Below are 11260 nucleotides of genomic sequence, written 5' to 3'. Positions count from 1 at the left end.
AACTAATGTAATGAATGTTACAAACTAAAAGAACCAAAGTGGCTGAAGTATATGTAGAGGAAATGAAGAATGTTCTTTGAGAAATTAAGTGTTGAGGCATGAAGTTATGTAATGAAAAAAAAAAAAAAAGTGGCAGCTGTATGTTGGAAAGACTTTGATTTTAAAAAGTAAAACATTTTTTGATGCATTGTCCTCCGTTTTTTAGATCTACTTTTCATCTCTTTGCTTCCTCAAGCTCTGGATTTATGTATTTTGTATGCAGTTAATTCAGTGAGTTAAATGGGCAACACTTTGTTCAAACAACCATTTGTCTGAAATCAAAGGTATATATCATGAAAGTAGTCTTTCAAGTGAGAAAGATTTGCTTAGCAAATATTGAAGAAAAGCATGAAGATGCCTTCAAGTAAGATCTTGCTCATACAGCTCATTTTCTGATAAATGTAAATAATGCAATAACTTTATAATTAAGATAGGCATGTTACTGTGGTGATAACTGCATCATTCAGAAGTTGCCTATGTTGTTACTTGAAGAATACCTGCAGAGAGTGAGAAAGTTGGATGTGTTTTCTGTATTTTCCAAACCAACTTCTGTAAGACAAGAGGTTTTGCTTAATAAAAAATGTTAAGGAGCTCCCTAATGATGTATAGGCTATTTTACAATAATTGCTTTGGAATGGTTTATTTTGGATATTTCAATGTGTTAATTTTGCTGTAGTTAAATTATATATATAAATATATGTACTTCTTACTGATGAATATTGTATTATTCCAGTAACCTTGACACCTTACAAGCCACAAATATATTCTACTTTACTATGTTTAATGCTGCTAAGATTCCTTAAATTATTTATCAGAATGAAAAAAACTTGGTTCAGACAAAAGAAAAATGGACAAACTCTCTTACTCCACTGTTTAAATGTACCTATACAATTCTAGAATATCAGTGCCTGTAACTATATTTTCATTTATAATTTGCAAAAGAAATAGGGAACAATATGTTTTTAAAATCTGAATACCGACATACTTTAACTTTTCTTGTAATAATACCGTCTGTTGATGATTTCAGCCTGCAAAACAGGCCTTCAATAATTTGTTTGGCATATTCTGAGACCAATGCTGCCTACCTTCATCCTTAGTGGTTAACAGGTCAGAGGATAGTGATGGTACCTGTTTGATAATAGGAAGTGATGAAAGTGTGTGCTAGTAGTATGAAAGATCCAAGAAACAGCATGTTGAAAAACACAGTATTTTTCTTGACACCTTGTCAAATACTGAGTGAAATGCAGGCATGTTGGGAATCTGACAGTCAATCTGACATGTTCTCCAACATTGTATGTATTTATTAGAAAAATTCAGCCATTTAGAAACTATTTGCAAATACGCTGTCAAAAATTCCCTGACTGAAGGGACTAATTTTTTTATTAAGCTGTAATAATTTAAGAATGATGGAGGTTATTTTTGAAATGTCCTCAAGTTCTGTGTTTCTGAGACAGCCCATTCCAGCTGGCCCAGCTAGATACCAGCACAGGACACAATACACAATTGTCAGCTAAATCTGTATCACCTCTCTGAAAACACATTTAAGGAATGATGGTAAACACTGAGGAAGGAAAAGCAAGACCAGATGAGTGGTAGAGCAGGCACACCCCAAGAAACTGTATGGATTGAGACTATGCCTGGGAAAGGAGGAGATAAGGTGTCTTCCTTAGGTATTTAAATGCTTTTCTTGTTTACCATTAATCAGATAAGTAATTAAATGCTTAAAATTTAGATAAATCCTTAAAATGGAGTCTGTTTTGCCTGTGATTTAATTTTTTGGTCCTTGATCCCATTTTCTATACATAATACTGTATGAGTTTGGCTCAGGAAGTCTGTAAACTTCAAGGAGCTACTGTGGGAAAAATTGGCTTTTACTGTTCTAGTAAACTTCAGCCATTGATTTTCTAAGAAAGAGATGAGGTGGATCTTTGATCTGGAATAGTTACTCTGTCTTATCTAGTACAAAACTTCATTAGACGTGATGTGTTTTTCAGCAGGCTCACCTTTACAGTAGAAGAAAAGGAAAACAAAGAATACATAAGATCAATGAAGTCTCAGGAAAATATTTTTTCCCTATTTCCTTCAGTTCTATTCATTTTCTGTAAGTGTTGTTGCTCTGCTCATGTGACATCAGGCCCAGGCAGTAGAAAAACACAGTCCAAGAGAGGAAGGTTTTGTTTCACTGACCCTTCAAAAATGAAGGGTGGTATTTTCATACTTAGCCTGCAATTTGGGCCATCCGGAGTATCAGCATTTGTTTTTAGGAAGAATCTGCAGCTGCTGATACAACTGTTGGCAGTGTTATGAGTAAAAGGAGCTGAGATCAGAAACAGCGTGTGGAGCTCTTCTTGCTTATCTTCTCCCTCAACCAGAATTTGACAGGAAATCAAAGCCAAGCTGACGAAGAGAAAGGGTTTATACTGTTGAAGCTACAGAAGGGTCTTTTGGTTTCTAACAAATCATCCACTGTACCTGCTGAGATGTGAATTGCACAGCATTCCCTTTTGAGTGAAATCAATTGCATCTTCCTATACTCTGTAATCCTTGTTTGTGTAAATATCCCAATAAAAAAGGATTCTAAGGTTCATATGCTATGATGAAAACAAATTTCAGTTTCCATTAAATACTTTGAAAAATGTTATTTTTAAATACACGTTTTAGTTTTAAATCCAACCATTTATACTCCTATTTCTCTGTACTCAGTATTGATTCCACGTAAATAAGAGAAGCAAAATCAATGCAAGTGTGGTTAAAGAGAATTTCATCAACTTAGTGAGGCAGCAGGTTTCATTTTATTCACAGTTGTTCTGCTATTTCTTGATTTAAAGTATGAATTTCTAAACAACAATTGTGCATTATATTATTTTAGTATTAGCATACTGAGGTTGTTTTTCTTAGTAGGCTAGTCAAGCAAAATTTCTAGGCACATTTGGCATTGTCTTCAGCACTGGATTATCTGCTGAATGCGTCATGGTTTTCTGTGTGTGGAAATACAGTTGGTACAAAGTAAAATACACTTTTGGCAGCTGGTATATATATTGTTAGGAACATCACATGATACAAATATGATGGGTAGATATTTGCCTCATCCTTAGCTGACTGTGTTGTTGACATGTTCTGCTGGATATGAGTTATTTATTTTACTTGAGTAGTTGCATAAAATCCTCAAAATATATATTGAAACTCTTGTTTAAAATTAGGGTAGATTTATATCTTTAATTGAGAACAGCAGTGGGTTTCCATGATGACAGTGCAATTGTCACAACCTTACTTGGATACTCCAAGTTAAAAGTTAATCATTGCCTAAATAATAGAGCAGTGCTTTTGGCATTGTCTCATTCTCTGGCAGAACATAATGAAGTTGTGAGTGGTATTTAATTCAAAACATAAATGAGAAAACAACAATTGTTCATTTGTTTTTTTAATCTGGTTGGCAGATGGGTTTTCTAGGTTATTTTATAATCCAATAAGCTAAATCAAAGGTGTATTAATTACTAAACACGCAAATGTTTTTAACTGATGGCCAACTGAAGAAAATGGGTAATATGGTGATAACTTGGAGGAAGGAAGCAGATATGTTGAGCTTCTTCATTTTAATTAAGACTGAGTGAAATAGAGGCAAGAGGCTGGCTAGCTGTATTTGAAGCAAGGAATTCAAATGGGAGAATATGCAGGGGAATTGTACTCAGTTTCCACAATTATATGGCAACTTAGGGGCACAAGTCCATGTTTTAAATGAATTAAATAGTACTGGATTGCAGTTTTTCCAACACATTTTTCCCCTGTGAAGTTCAACTTGTCACAGTTGGTAGAATGGTTAGCCTGTATTACATTCTGTATGGTCTACTCAGTCATGGAATACACATCTATAATTATCTCCATCTATTTACCCTATTCTGTTCAAATTGTTCTATAAGTATATTCCTACCTATGTTAATAATCCCTATAGCATGAAGGACTAGCAGCATATGGTATGGTGAGGACATGGTGGTCACAGAAGCTGAAGGTAAGAATGGTCAAATCATGTGGTTTTCACAGATGGGCTATGAACTGACAGATGCAAAAGAAATATGAGGGAATGGATCCCTGTACAGAAGAATTCCCGTAGTCCTGATTTGGATGAAGCGTACACAGATCAGACTGGAAATTGAATCTGCCTGCAATAGTTGTAATGTCCTTTTTGAGATTATGGACATTTTTGAGATTATGGACCTTTATATTTTTCCCTCAACTGTATGGGTAATTCATGGTAAGATCCTTCCTGTCAGCACCCATGGTACTTACTGCTCAGAATGAGAATATGTTACTATCTGGATACCACAAGCTCTGCTGCTGACAGAACTCAGAGGAAACATTCTGCATTACTGTGTGAATTTTTGGCTCACAGTTATACAGAGACTCACCAGAAGAACTCTCCAGAATGCCCTAGAATTTGCCAGCCCACTGCAGCCCCAGCAGAATATGGCTTTTATAGTTTCACTGCAGATGTAACTGGGCCAAATCCAAGTAGCACATATGGTGAAGTACACCAGCTTAACCTTTTTTCAATTACATCAGTGTACTCATGTCAAGAATATTTACTTCTCTCTAGTGGAGACATTTGAGACAGAAAGGAGAAGTTCTATTTCTTGCTCATGTGACATTGTTTTCAATTAGCAAGATCCAGACCATTATGCATTTTGAAGGCACTATTTTGAGATCCTCAGTAGAAAATTTCAGTGGCTTACGTTCAAGAAACATTTTTCTCCTTGAAATTTAGGTTGCATTGATTAGATTCTGCATCCCAAAATATTTCATTGCTGTTCACACATATTATTTTTGTTACAGTTTCTACCATTATTCACCTGTGAGGTCCATTGTGTATAATAGTCTTACTATTTTGTAATGAAAATCATTTTCCTACAGGTTAAATGTTATAGGTCTTGTCCTTCTGTGATTGCAAGTTTTTACACCTTGCAGAAAAAACTTAAGAGGACTCTTTCTGGTTCCCCTCTTTATAAATGATAGATCTTAATATTTCAAGACAGACCTTTTCCTAGCACACCATAGTGCCTCATTAGCTAAATTGTCTTCCCAGTTTTTGCGAGTATTCAGCTTGTTTTAGATTTTCTTTTCTCTCAGGGTCATTTTTTGAATATGTTTTTTTGCAGCATTCTCTCAAGTCCAGGTAGCTACATACTGTGAATGACTTCTGTATGTGTTAACAACTTCATCTGTAGCCACTACTGAACTTAGGCTACTTAAAGTCTTATTAACAACCTGAAAGGGAGGAAACTTTCATAAAAGATTGTTAAGGAACCTTAACTCGGTAGTTAAGCTGGGCATATTGGCCGTACACAGTCTGTGGATTATTCTTCTTAAAACTATTTTGCAAAATTAAAATATGTAATTTGTCTGTGTGATGTAGAATTAGATCTACTTGAAAAATGTTAATATTTTTTTCCAGTAATTATCAAGAAAATCAAATGTGTCCCAATGTTAATGCCTCATTTCTATATTAAGACTGCTTTTATAATTTCTAAAAGACAAAACCTATACTTTTAAGGTTTAACTGAAAGATGCAGAAATTCATAAATGTTTCAGAATTATATGAGAGATAAAATCAATGATGTATTAAAATATGGACTTTCTGTTGTAGTTTTACTGTATAATTAATTACCTGATGTGTATCTTTTCTTTTTAAATTTGGTCAGTGTTTTTTTTTCTTCTGAAATGTCTTTGGGAAGGCAAATTGTTTGGGACAAAATGGTTGGAACTCATAGCAAGGTAACACATGAAGTCTTTTATCCCAAGAAAACTGATAACAGTTCACCCCCTGTCCAACCCAAGAGTTAAACTAAGGACAAAGCTATTGCTCAACTTATTTACCCAGGCCTTCCTAGCCCAGAGAGAAGTCATACAGGAGGTTTGTATAATCTAGGGCAGGATTCATTTCATAAATTCCCAGCCTGTTTTTTTTTTTTTTTTTTTTTGTAAGAAAGTGAGGAATTGAATGCAGGCTATAATTTGAGCTATGTTTAGGACCATTACATTTATCAAGCACAAGAACTGTGTCTAAACTGAGCAGTGTGCAGCTCTTGGGTTTTTTATTACTGTGACCAGAATGTGCCAATTCCTTTATGGCAGTATTATGCCATTTGTTACTGAAGATAACAGTATACAGTTGCCAGACTATTCCTTTTGTTGAGGTGTCACCCAGCAATTTTTTTTTAAATAAAATGAATCTGAATATTTTGCTATGAACTTGGTGTCAGTTATGCAGTAAAACAGTGTTTTAATTGACAACCTGAGTGGTTGGAATTGCAGAGGTGTTCTCTGATGAAATGGCTGCTTTGCATTTTGTAATGTTACCAGAATTCTTCACTGAAATGACAGCCTTTCTACCTGGAACATTGCTTATTAGCTCTAAGCTCCAATAATTGCTCTGGCTGTTTGTTAGAAAGGTGTGAAATATAAAACTAGAAGTTTCTTTACTGGATCTCATTTGGGATAGAATGGATTAACAGTTTCAGATCCCCCTGTGATAAGAAAGAAATTGTATCCCAGTATTCCACTGAAGAATGTCAGTTCTAGAAAAAGAATAATTTTCTCATAAGATCAGACATGAAATATATATGTGCACTGTACTCATGTAGATACAACAAAACATTAACTCTAAATGTAAATAATTCTAAACATTACATACAATAATTATTCCTACCTTTCTTTTTAAATAATGCTTTATTAATAGGTGTCCAACAGTCTTCTACCCTTGTGTGAAAGACAGAAACTGTTTTCCTTTGTCTCAAAGTTTGCTTCGTAAGGCCTTTTCTGGTGACAAGACAAGACTGATAACTGCCAGTCATCTAGATGGGTGTTATGATACCATTGTCTCCGCTTATGGTTGTAAAGATAAACAGAAATAGGGGCAAATAGTCTTTTCCAGGGGGGTATGGCTTGGAGAAGCTGACCACCATGAAAAGACAACAATGCACCTGCATGGCAATGAAGGCGACATCCGCTGCTGGCTTATCTGTTGGGCCAGACATGTCACACAAACGAAGAGAAAAGGAAAAAACACCTGAGAAATGGGGGATAAAAGGCTTTCACTGAACTAAGGATTTTGGGGGGAGAACTTTCAGAAAAGAACTTTGGAGAAGAACTCCCAAAGAAAAACATCTTTGAGGAGAGCTCTCGAAGAGACTTAGGACGGACCCTGAGGCCTGCTTGCTGCCATCTCCCATACCCCGCGGTGACCAGACAAGTTCCTGAGATCAATGGACCTACTACAAACCTCGCTGGATCCACGGTGGTGATTATATCTCTCTTGCTTTCTGCCAAGTCTCCTTGCTTTTCATCTCTTTTCTATCGCCCACCTTTCCTTCCCCATATCCGTAAGCAACTAGTATTTGTCATAAACTGGTTGGGCTAACATTTGACCTGCTGTGTCTTAATCTCACCATAGGGTATACATATCCGTATACATATAAAGAATCTTGTCTCCCTCCTTTATATTGGAGCATGACACCCTTGGCAATATTCTAAGTCAGAGCATGGTTTTCCTTAGTGAACTAGAAGCTGGGACACAGATTTAAACTAAAATAAATTATTTGTGTGTTGCATGCTGATGCTGAAGATATGTCTTTTTCTTTTCCTTCTTTCAGGAATAGTAGTTTTAAAAATGCATTGGAAAATGTCCTTAAGCCCAAGACTGAAATGAAACAGGCAACCACTGATTTTAGCCGAAGTGGTATACAGTTTATCTTCTCGTGACAGTATGCACAATAGGGTAAAGATTTGTCCTGGTTTCAGCTGGGACAGAGATCATTTTGTTCACAGTGTCTGGTGTGTTTTGGCTTAAGGAGAAGAACAATGTTGATATCACACTGATGTTCTTAGTAAGCTTTATTTAAAATTATGTTGATCAAACATCTTTTATTCCATTTTTTATTGTTCTATTTCTCACATGGAATGAATAAAATGCCTAGTTCTGGTATTGATTGAAATAACAGCTGGGAAAAGATATACATGTATGCTTTCAGACTGTGTCAGAAGCAAGACTGCCCAAGTCACCCATGATTGTAAGATTGTAGGGTATTTGTATGGGAAAAAGTAAAATTCTTGCTAGAACAAAGTGTAAGTAAGTTAGTTCCATCAGACTGGACATGCCCTCAGAACTGTTACAGGGCAAATAACAACCAGGTCATTGCCTGAAAATCAAATGCATTGATGTCCGGTGTCTCTAGCATGTTGTAGGAATGGAAGAATGGAATAAATGCTAGCAATAAGACTTCTTAGGTTTAAAATCTAAGAGAATGGTGCACTAAAATAATTTTCTGTTACCCTGGAACTCGTAAGATATTGTGTGGATTGAGAGAAAACAGCCCACTGATAGCCAGCTTCTGTGACTTCATGTCAGAAATTAGAGATTTCTGACCTTCAGAGCATGAGAATAGTTTGGAAACACTTTTGCAAACCTCACATTTTCCCTCCAGTAGTACCATGAGGAAGCATTTTCCCTGTGTATTACACTATACCTGCTGTTCAAGCATGCCAATATGATGACCAGCTTTCTGCCTGGTGTTGAGTCACCTTAGCTGTAACAGCTTCAGAAGAATGCCACCAGTTTAAAGAAATACTGTCCATGTCTATCATCAGTGTTTTTGTGAATGTAAAGCAGCAGATTTCTCCAATATTTTCAGAAGTATTAATCATTTTTTCTGATACATCCCTTCCTAAGAGTGTGAGAGAAAAGAGGAAGGAAATAATAAAATTGCACGGAGCTTTGGAAAGCTGCACGTGTAAAGGATTCTCGATCAGGTGACTTTTTTGGCCTTGTCAACTGCTCTGACTTCAGTTTTGGAAACTGCATTTTTACAGGATTTCCTTCCTCTTCAGATGATGTGCCTGCATACACCTACACAGAGCACTTAAATCAGATTAGTGGAGAATATATTTTGTTTTCTTCTTGGATTTAGCAGACTTTTCAAATGGACTGATGCTTGCTGCTTCATTATCCTGTTTTCTTTGTAAAATGAACACCTTCTAAGTTCATTCTTGGCAATTGAACTCAAGCCAGAAACATAATTTGCTACAATTTCTTCCATCATTCTTCATGTACAATCTGAAGATTTAGAGATTTATTGGTCCGTTTGCAGTAATACAGCTGCAGCATGAAAGATCAGGTCTACACTTGGGGGAGGAAACTGCTACAGAGCAGACAAAATGAGAAAAAAGAAGATATTTCTTCAGAGCTAGCTCTTCAGCCTTTACGTTATAGCTAGAGACTAACTTGGCATTTTAACAGTGTTGTCAGTTAACATCCTCAGAAATATACTTTGAGGTTCCTAAAGGGAGAATTCCAGAGGAGGGCCGAGGAAGTCTGCAAATCTACGTAGTAGCACAAGGGTGCCATATAAACTGTGCACCATGAAAGGTAACAACGTTATTGAAACAAACAAACAAAAACAAAACTAAATTAAAGAAGAAAAACAATTTGAGCTTATGAGAAGAAAAATGGGTCGTCAATGCTTATAAACAACTTTTATTCATAGAATGAAATTGGCTTTGCAAATCTAAGCATCAGTGCTAAGATGATGTCAACAGTGAACGCACATAGCTCTGTTCAAATACCTATCAGCTTGTGCACATGCTTTTTAATCTTTACTGACTTGAAGGTGAGATCAACAATTTGATTCATTCTTACAGTTTTGTCTACTGCTATTGATATATCTTTTATATTCCCATAAATTTTAGCGGATGGATATATTACTGATGCCCACTGACTTGCATATCCATGATGTCCAAATAAATCTTGAGTTTAGTAATCAAACTGTTGGGATTACTACACACAGATTACTACACACATGTAGGCCATACATGTAAAAAGCAGTATTCCTACAGCAGGGGTAGTGAGGCACTGAGGCACTGGAACAGGTTATCTAGTACTGTGGTTAATCCTCCATCCCTGGAGACTTTCAAGGTGAGGCTGCATCAGACTCTGCACAATCTGATCTAGCTGTCGTGCATTGCAGTGGAGTTGGACTAGATCGCATTCAGAGGTCTCTCCTAACTCTAAGGAGTTCAACAAGTCTATGATTCATTTCAGTTTAGTAGCTGGGAACTCAGTGGAAAGGGATTGCCACAGCTCCAAACAGCCAGCCACACTTGGTGTGGCACAGTGTTGGCATTCTGTTGGCAGAGAGCACGTGCTGTTTTCACCTTAGACTACTGATATTTCATAGAATCTACCCAGAAGTGGTTGTGCATGCTCACCCCACCCTTGAACACAACATGTGCAGAGATAAGTGCAGTACTTTCACCTGCTGAGAAAGCATCTGCACCTGCACAGCAGCAGTACCTTTCTGCTTACTTACAGATTCTCCATTCCTACTATGGTAATTTGATTGAAGACACCATCTTCAGGGATTTACAATGTAGTTTGCAATTCTTGAAATTTATTAATGTTTTTACTTTCATTTATTTATTATGAAGTTTGTTTCTTTGATTTGGGCATCTATGGCAATAGTATGTGCTGAATTATCAGTACCTACTGTCAGCATTGTGCTTGCAGTTTTTAATAATATGCTTACTTGCTTACTGGTACTAGTACACAACATAGCAGTTTCCTTTCCGTCTTTTAAATATTGTGATCTGCAAACACTGAAGTACTACAGTGGAAAAAAACTCAGCTCTGGATTGCACAGGTGGTAAAGCGGAAACTTGAAAAGAATGAAACAGCTGGGAGTACACATTCATACCTGCAATTACCTCTGACAATTGGAAAACGTATGGGTATGTGAAATAAAGCAGATCTGGAAAATTTTCAAGTCAGTTAGTTTACAGTATTTTGCATATCTAAAATGGAAGAATAAATAATACAAAGTCAAATTGGTCAGGGTATTGCTGTTCCTTACATTAAGAAAAAAACTGCTTTAAGTCCTCAGACCTGGGCTAAGTTTAATTTTTTTTTGCCTGGATGAGCCTCTTGCTTTAAGGCTCATATGATTTTAGTTCAGACAGTAGCTAAAGTTGGTACCTGAAATCACAATGACATATTAGAGAATTAGGTGTTTTCAATTTCTTTTATTTTTCTTTTGTCTTTTTTCTTTTTTAAAATTAATTCAAGAAGATTGTCAGCCACATCTTATGGCCATGAATGGTGCATTCAACTGAAATAGGAGGTCTGTATCACTGTTCAATATCATAGCTTTGTTTGGGACTGATTTAACCTTCATAGAGT

Source organism: Cyrtonyx montezumae, unplaced genomic scaffold (genome assembly GCF_038088225.1).
Source record: "Cyrtonyx montezumae isolate F1298 unplaced genomic scaffold, pur_monq_1.0 scaffold_30, whole genome shotgun sequence".
In the NCBI taxonomy this organism is placed as follows: Eukaryota; Metazoa; Chordata; class Aves; order Galliformes; family Odontophoridae; genus Cyrtonyx; species Cyrtonyx montezumae.
This window is presented reverse-complemented; position numbering follows the sequence as displayed.